The sequence below is a fragment of the Rhinolophus ferrumequinum genome, chromosome 22 (assembly GCF_004115265.2).
Source record: "Rhinolophus ferrumequinum isolate MPI-CBG mRhiFer1 chromosome 22, mRhiFer1_v1.p, whole genome shotgun sequence".
NCBI classification, from domain to species: domain Eukaryota; kingdom Metazoa; phylum Chordata; class Mammalia; order Chiroptera; family Rhinolophidae; genus Rhinolophus; species Rhinolophus ferrumequinum.
In genome coordinates, this window is record NC_046305.1 from 32,071,897 (window position 1) to 32,079,777 (window position 7,881).

The following is a 7,881-nucleotide window of genomic DNA, read 5'->3' on the forward strand; positions in this document are numbered from 1 at the left end:
GATCTCTCCTCTAGTTTCTACTTTGACCCGATCGTTCTTTAAAAGCATGTTGTTTAATCTCCATATATTTGTGCCTTTTCCTGCTTTCTTTTTGCAGTTGATATCCAATTTCAAAGCCTTGTGATCAGACAATATGCTTGGTCTGATTTCAATCTTCTTAAATTTGCTGAGGCTCATTTTATGTCTCAATATATGGTCTCTCCTTGAGAATGTTCCATGTACACTAGAAAAAAATGTATAGTCTGATGCTTTAAAATGAAGTGCTCTATATATGTCAATTATGTCCATTTCATCTAATGTGTCATTTAGGGCTGCTATTTTGTTATTTAATTTTTGTTTGGAGGATCTATCCATAGTTGTCAAAGATGTATTTAAGTCCCCTAGTGTAATTGCGTTTTGGTCAATTTCTCCCTTTAGTTCTGTTAGTAGTTGCTTGGTATATTTCGGTGCTCCCTGATTGGGGGCATACATATTGATGACTGTTATGTCTTCTTGTTGTATAGTCCCGTTTACCATTATGAAATGTCCATCTTTGTCTCTTGTTACCTTTTTACCCTGAAGTCTGTTTCATCTGATATCAGTATGGATACACCTGATTTTCTCTGGATACCATTTACTTGGAGTGTCAATTTCCACACTTTCACTTGGAGTCTATGCTTGTCCTTGTGGCTGAGATGTGTCTCTTGGAGACAGCTTTTGTTGGGTTTAGTTTTTGGATCCAACCTGCTACTCTGTGACTTTTTATTGGTGAGTTCAGTCCATTTCCATTTAGGGTGATTATTGATATGTGAGGGTTTCCTGTCATTCTATCTTTAGTTTTCTGGTAAGGCTGTGTCTCCCTTGTTTCTTTGCCTTTTTGTTGTTGTCTATTATTTCTGTATGGTGGTATTCTAGGATGTTTCCCTCTGTTTCTTCTTTTATTACAGTGTATATTTCAGTTCTGGATTTTTTTTTGAGTGGTTATCCTTGAGTTTATGTAAAAGAAAGTTTGATATTTGGAGTATCCCATTTTCTTCTGCACGCTTACTTTCTCTATTCCCATATTCTGGTTCAGGCCTTTACTCTCCCCCTTTTTGTGTTTTGGTTGCCACAAATTGTCCCTGTTGATGGTGGTCGAATAGCCCCCTTTAGTATTTCTTGTAGTGCAGGTCGTGTATTAGAAAATTCCCTCAGCTTCTGTATGTCTGAAAAGGTCTTTATTCCTTCTTCATATCTAAAGGATATCTTTGCTGGGTATATTATTTTTGGCTCATAATTTTTCTCTTTTAGTAGTTTGAATATTTGGTTCCACTCCCTCCTGGCTTGGAGAGTTTCTGCTGAGTAATCTGATGATAATCTAATGGGCTTTCCTTTGTAGGTTACCATCTTCTTTTCCCTGGCTGCCTTGAGGATTCTTTCTTTGTCGTTGATTTTTGACAGCTTCAATACAATGTGCCTTGGAGAAGGCCTGTTGGGGTTGAGGTAATTAGGTGTTCTATTTGCTTCTTGGATTCGTGGATCCAGTTCTGTCCACAAGTTTGGGAAGTTCTCATCGTCAATTTGTTTGAATATATTCTCTGTTCCTTTCTGTCTTTCTTCTCCTTGTGGTATGCCCATTATTCTTATATTCCTCTTTCTGATGGAGTCAGAAAGTTCTTGTAGAGTTCTTTCATTTCTTTTAAGCCTCAAGTGTCTTTCTTCTTCCATCCGTGTCATTTCCAGGTTTCTATCTTCGATGTCACTGATTCTTTCCTCCATCTGGTCAACTCTACTACCTAAGCTGGCTATTTTACTCTTAATTTCTTCTATTGAGTTCTTAATCTCCAGAAATTCCATTTGTTTCTTTTTTAAAATTTCAATCTCTTTAGTAAAATGTTCATGTTGCTCTTTGATTGTATTTCTGACTTCATTAAAATGCCTTTCTGTGTTTTCTTGCATCTCATTGAGTTTTTTCAGGACTTCAATCTTGAATTCTCTGTCATGTAAGTCACATATTTCCAAATCGTTAAGTTCATTTTCTGGAGACTTTTCACTTTCTTTCTCAGCTGTCTTGTTGCCTTGGTTATTCAGGGCAATTACTGATTTATTATTTCTCTTCCTAGACATCTACAGGAGTGGCTTCTGCAACAGGTTGAGAGGAAGAAGTCTTTCTTTTGTTTTCCAGTACTTGTTGGTAGAATATTTTATTTTCTCTCCCACTGCAGTCTTTTTTTCTCTCTCACACGGTAGTGCTATGTTTTCTCGGCACTATTCCAGCTTGTCACACAATCGGGGGGATTCCCTGGGAGACGGGCTTCTCCTCTGTTAATAGTTCGCCTGGGTCACAGGGTGCAGTGTCTTTGTGGGGATGCAGAGAGCTTTTGAAGTTCCAAAGCTCTTCCTGAACCAGATTCAGAGACCGTGTGTTTCAGCAGTTCTGTGTACTCCTACAGAAATCTGCCCAGATAGGTGGGGCCAGGGGCGGGGTGAGTTGTGAGAGGTGGCCCAGAGCAATGGCAGCGACCACCACCACAGCCGGTCCTGTTTCCACAAATCCCTCACCTTTGCCAGAACTAGTTGGGCTGCGAATCTGTGTCCACAGTTCTCAGAACAGCAAATATTCTGTTCTTTTGATCTGACACTGTTACTGTTCCGCTTCTAGCACTAGGCGGGTGGGGGCGGGTTGAGCTCTGGGAGGATAAGGAGGGGGCGGCTCGTGTCAGTGCCTACAGCTTCCATTCTCTGTGGCGGTGAGGGCTTAAACCACCGTTTTCAGCCTTCTTCCCTCAGTCTTAGCTCCGAGATCTGTGCCGTGAGTGTTGGGTTCAGCTGTGTTATATGCTGTCCCCTCAGCCTTGTGGGCCATAAACGGAGCCCTAGCAGTCCAAATTCTTCCCTCTCCTGCAGCCTGCGGTAGTTCCGGGATGCAGCGAGCTCGGAGAACTGAGCTAGGTCTGCGTCCTGCGCCCACGCTGCTCCATCTCCATGCTTTTCCCTTCCCTCCTCCCCACTAGCGCGATTCGCCCAGTTTTAGGTGAATTCAGTAGTGGTCTTCATCGTCTTGCTTGTCTGCTATGCAGGGAGTCCTTTGTGGAGTTATAATTGTTCAATTAGTTGTAAATTGCAGGGAAGATTTACAGAGGCTCACCTCATGCCGCCATTTTGATGACGTCTCCCAAGACCTTCCTTTTCATAATCTTCCTCTTGTTCTACCCAGTTCTAGCTGGTATGAGTTTATTACAGAACCTTTAAATCCATGGTCCCCAGCCTATCTCCGCTTGGTATCAGGAAAGTAATTCAAAGCCACTTTGATGTTCCTCACTTGATGAAAAAAAATCCATCTTCAGAAGGAAAACTCTAATCCAGTGGTCTGGTTGGGGAGGTAAATGTCAAGTGTGGGAATCTTGGGGCAGTGAATCTTGTACTCACTGTGAGTGGGTGTTCCTGAGTTGTGGCTGGCTCACCTGTATCTGAATGTATTCCTTGTAACCTAAACAATTGACAAACTGCTCCCACTCTCTAATCCTTACTCACCTCCAATACCCACACACCCTCACTGAGAACTTGGCAAATGGGCCTTATCCTCAGACATAGGACTTGACTGATGGGTATACTCTGGAGAATAGCTTGGTTCTGACATTAGATGGGGAATTCTGGAGGTGGGGTTGGGAAAAGCCTGTCCTATAGTTTGGTGTGAGGTAAGCAAATAAAAAAAAATCTTAGTTAAAAAATCTTAGGACTCTCCCATCCTGGATTGGAGACCAGCATACTGCATTTTGTTAATTTATTAATCTCCTAGTATCACTTTCTTCTATCATCTTTTCACATTAGGTTTAATCGGATCAACACATTGCCTTATTTTTTAGAAAAGACTCCAGTTTTTGAGAATGTGTTTAGAGAGAGGGAGTATTCCCTGTGCTCCTAGCTAAGCTTTTGAAGCCCCCTCAGGATTTGAGGAGATCCCTCTGAAAAGTGTGTCAATATGCCCTCTGCCCTACCTTCCAGAATGAGGTCAAAACACAGAAATAGCACTAGTACGCTGTGGTTTATCTTGAGCCATCCTATGTCATTCTCTCCAATCAGCCGTAGGAGACCCAGGGCAGCAGTCTACTGGCTGCCCCCACTGACATCCACACCACACTGTCTTGGTCTTGCAAATAGAAACCTAACACTTATACTTACAGTCATATCCAAAGCCCACACCAAGTAGAATCTTATGGGAGATTTCCAGAGTTTCCCCAGTAGTATCCTCCTCCCACAAAATTTAGAGGGGAAGAGCTGCTTCTAATTATTCAGTTAGCAGAGGTTTTAAAATCATGGAAGACATACATAGGAAAGGAAGAGGTGGAATTCTTATGGTCACATCCCTGAGTTGAGTGTAGGTTGGGGACTCTCTCATTCTGGATTGGACACTGGCATACTGCACAGGGTTTGTGGCATGGAGTGGAAGGACATACCTTGACCCTTGAATAACGTGGGTTGAACTGTGCAAGTCCACTTATATGTGGATTTTTTCCAATAAATATACAATCAACTTTCTGTATCCCCGGGTTTTCAAATCTACAGATTCAACCAAGAGCTGTCTGATAGGGAACAGTATTTTCCATTCGTGGTTGGAAATACACTGATGTGGAGGGCAGACCCTATGCATTGTTCTATGCCATTTTATATAAAGGGCTTGAGCATCTGTGGATTTCCTGGAACTAATCCCTCATGGGTACTGAGGGATGGATGACTAGGGAATCAAAAGTTACATGCAGATTTTCAACTGTGTGGGGGTTGGAGCCCCTACCCACTCCCTTGCACATTGTTCAAGGGTCAACTATATAGTAGTGGTGCCTTGAACGTGCACTAGCTAAGGCTCAAAATTAAGGACCCTGGGCCACTTTGGGCCCTGGATTCACTGAAAGCTGGACATCTCATGAATAGTCCATACTGTCTTTTAATCACAGGATCAACTGTGGCAGACAAAATACACCATGTTAATTCCTACATTTTATCAAAATTCATTTTTATTAATAGAAAATGAACATTTATTCTGTTTTCAGTTGTTATACTTGAAGTTGCTAATTTAAAAAATAGAATTTAAAATAATTAACAATCCTGTTTTGTCTAAAACAATGAAATTGTGGCTTAAGAAAAGAAGTATTCAGCACCATTTGCTCATAGGCCTTTCAGAATTTGTTCTTAAAGTTTCTGGAACTTTCTTGTCTGTAAAGTACGGAAATTGTGGAGCTATGTGAGGAAGCCTCTCTGGGATAACCATTGAGAAGTTAAGCAATCACCATAAGGAATCAGTGTTCACTTGGCTTGGTAACTTGGACTGTACAACGGTTCCCTCCTCTCCACTTGTGCTTAGGAGGCACGTGCTTTGAAGCACTGAAGTATGAAGAGTCAGACTATTATTTGCTGTTAGAATTGGTCGTTCCAGCTAATAACAGTAAATCTCTGGTATAGATGCTATTGGTCTTTCATGTCTATTAGGGAAATTCTGTAAATAGTTTTGGATTTATTTCAATTTATTCAAAGTTAAATATGTTCAATAAGGTTACTACTCTACTCTGCCAGAGTAAGTGTCTGCAGGTTTAGAATCCTTATAAAAATATATATAATACATGTAGGTAAAACATAGTCTTAAAATATACCTAGAATTCTGAATTATTTAAACCAAAATCTATTTTAACAAACTGTCTAATTAGAAGTAGCTAGTGAAGCTAAATCCGAAGTTATGACAAGGGAGACTCACTCACTTGGTGCTGTGCTGCCTAGAAAACTTTAAACAGCATGTGCCCATAAAGCCATGCAAGGAAAGGTAAGGACACACCCTCTTCTCCTTCTTTGCTATTAGAGTCCAACTGGGCAATTGGCGTTGGGCCAGAAATTAGAATTTCTAAATATTTTAGAAAAGTCCATATAAATTACAAGACTTTTATACCAAAGAATGTCTGTCTTTCTGCATCAGTGAGTAATAGTGCTTGTCATAGTTTCCTAATAACACAAAGACAAAGGTAAGTCCATACACTTGATGAGATGTCAACGTAATGGGAGGTGGACTATTAGGTCACCCTTAGTCAGAGCTTCTGCTGGCTGTTCACCAATGTGAGTCAGGTGTATCGGACCAGCCGTTACGAGTCAAACAGTTCCTGACAAGGGGAGTGGGAATGAAAAAGAGACACTCACACAATTGATGATGCGGCCGGTCTTCAGTGATCCTGAAGCGCGGAGTTTACTTTCCTTTACCAATATATACCACCTGTGTACGTGCAGCTTAACAATCACGAGTGAGCATTTCCTCATTGAAAGTAAAATTTGCAACTTTTACATATGAACTACAGACTCACTGAAACTCTCCCAAAGTCATTATCTCAAGGACAAAGCCCACCAATTACCCTGATAATCATCAGTGATCTGTGTCCGGGAACTGGCCGTTCCCACCTCATTCCTTAGCAGCTTACAAGCACCCTCCAGGTGTAAGCAGAGACAACGCCTTATGAGCTAAAACTGAGCCAGTCTGCAAGGTTACAGAATAAACAAGAAATCATGGCTCCCCACAGTCAGGTGGATTTTTGTGAGAAAATCATGTTTGGTGGCCAGGACCTCTTTTGGGCATTTCTTCCAAAATGGAATACATGACAGATATGGGAGGAGGGGAGGTGATACAGGGAAGCTACTCTTTCCAGCTTAGAAGGAGTTGATGAAGCCCATATGTGAATTCAAGAAGCCCACGGGATCTTCTAGCTGTGAGCAGTGACTAATGTGGTCATCCAGAATCGACACTGTGAACCATGTAAGCATTTTCCAGTACAGCTCCAAAAACTCTGGTTAGGGATTCATGGGATCCAAAGGCCTGTAAATAAAATGCATGGGAATAGTTACAGAAGCAAGAGCTCCCACTGTGTGTCTTCTTCCCCTGATTGATGGTAAGAGGTGGTCAATAACTAAGTTCCCATCGTTATTGCATATCCCTGCCCAAATGTCTCACCATTCACTCTCAGAGGTTTGGGTGTATGACCCAAAGATTGGGATGAGACATGGAGAGAATAAACAGAAGTTCATCAATTGTGTGAGGATGGATGACAGTATACCTCTCTTTGAGAAACTTTCAGAGAAGGAGAACCGTGAGTCTCAGGAAATATATTTCCATCTGACAGACAGAAACTCTATGGTAAGCCGACCAGATCAATTCTGCTTGAACCTCTAGAGCAGCTCCTGAGCAACAAGTCTCCATAATCGTGAGACAAAACGTTGATCCTGTGGTTCCGGAGCCCCAGATGCCGCAAAAGTGCCTCCACAATATCGACCTGCTGAAATATGGAGTAGTGATGGGGTCTTGGTTTGTCAATGAAGCCAAAGCCTAAGAAATTGAGGGCAATTGCTAGATGAGAACTCAGTGTCAGACCTTCCCAAATCTTGTACCAGTCATAGCTGGATTTACAAAGCCAAGTTAAAAGCACAACTATGCCCTGACTTCCAACCACACCCACAGGGTCATGGTGGAAGATGCGTAGTTCCTTGTAGGTGAAAAATTTGCCTGACAACTTCCATGAATAATGAGTGGGGAGAAGCTGGGGAGTGGGGGGCAGGATGTGCAGATAGACTGAGAACAGGGGTACAGTGAATAGCCCCACCTGCACCCACCCCTTCCTCATTCCTGTTCAGGAAATAAAACCAGAGGCCAAAGGATTCCAGGACTCATGCTGCCTGTGCTGCTCAGTCAATAGATTGACACAAGAGTTAGGTCATAGAATAAGTGTTTATTATCAGAGTACCATTGGTCTGAGAAGGGAGCAGGTTAATACCTCCAAAAACTGCCTTTACATTCTCAGACTAGATTCGGATATTTAAGGGAAATCTGAGCATTCCTCCAGAGGCACTATGATGTTCTAGGGGTCCGCATGGATTCTTCGAAGTGGTGCAGTCATC

At 42.0% G+C, this 7,881-nt stretch overlaps 1 pseudogene; it reads right to left on the bottom strand.

The window, feature by feature from the left end:
• Positions 1-6,639: 6,639 nt before the first annotated feature.
• Positions 6,640-7,607, bottom strand: LOC117015200 (mesoderm-specific transcript homolog protein-like; annotated as a pseudogene).
• Between the last annotated feature and the right edge of the window lie 274 nt (positions 7,608-7,881).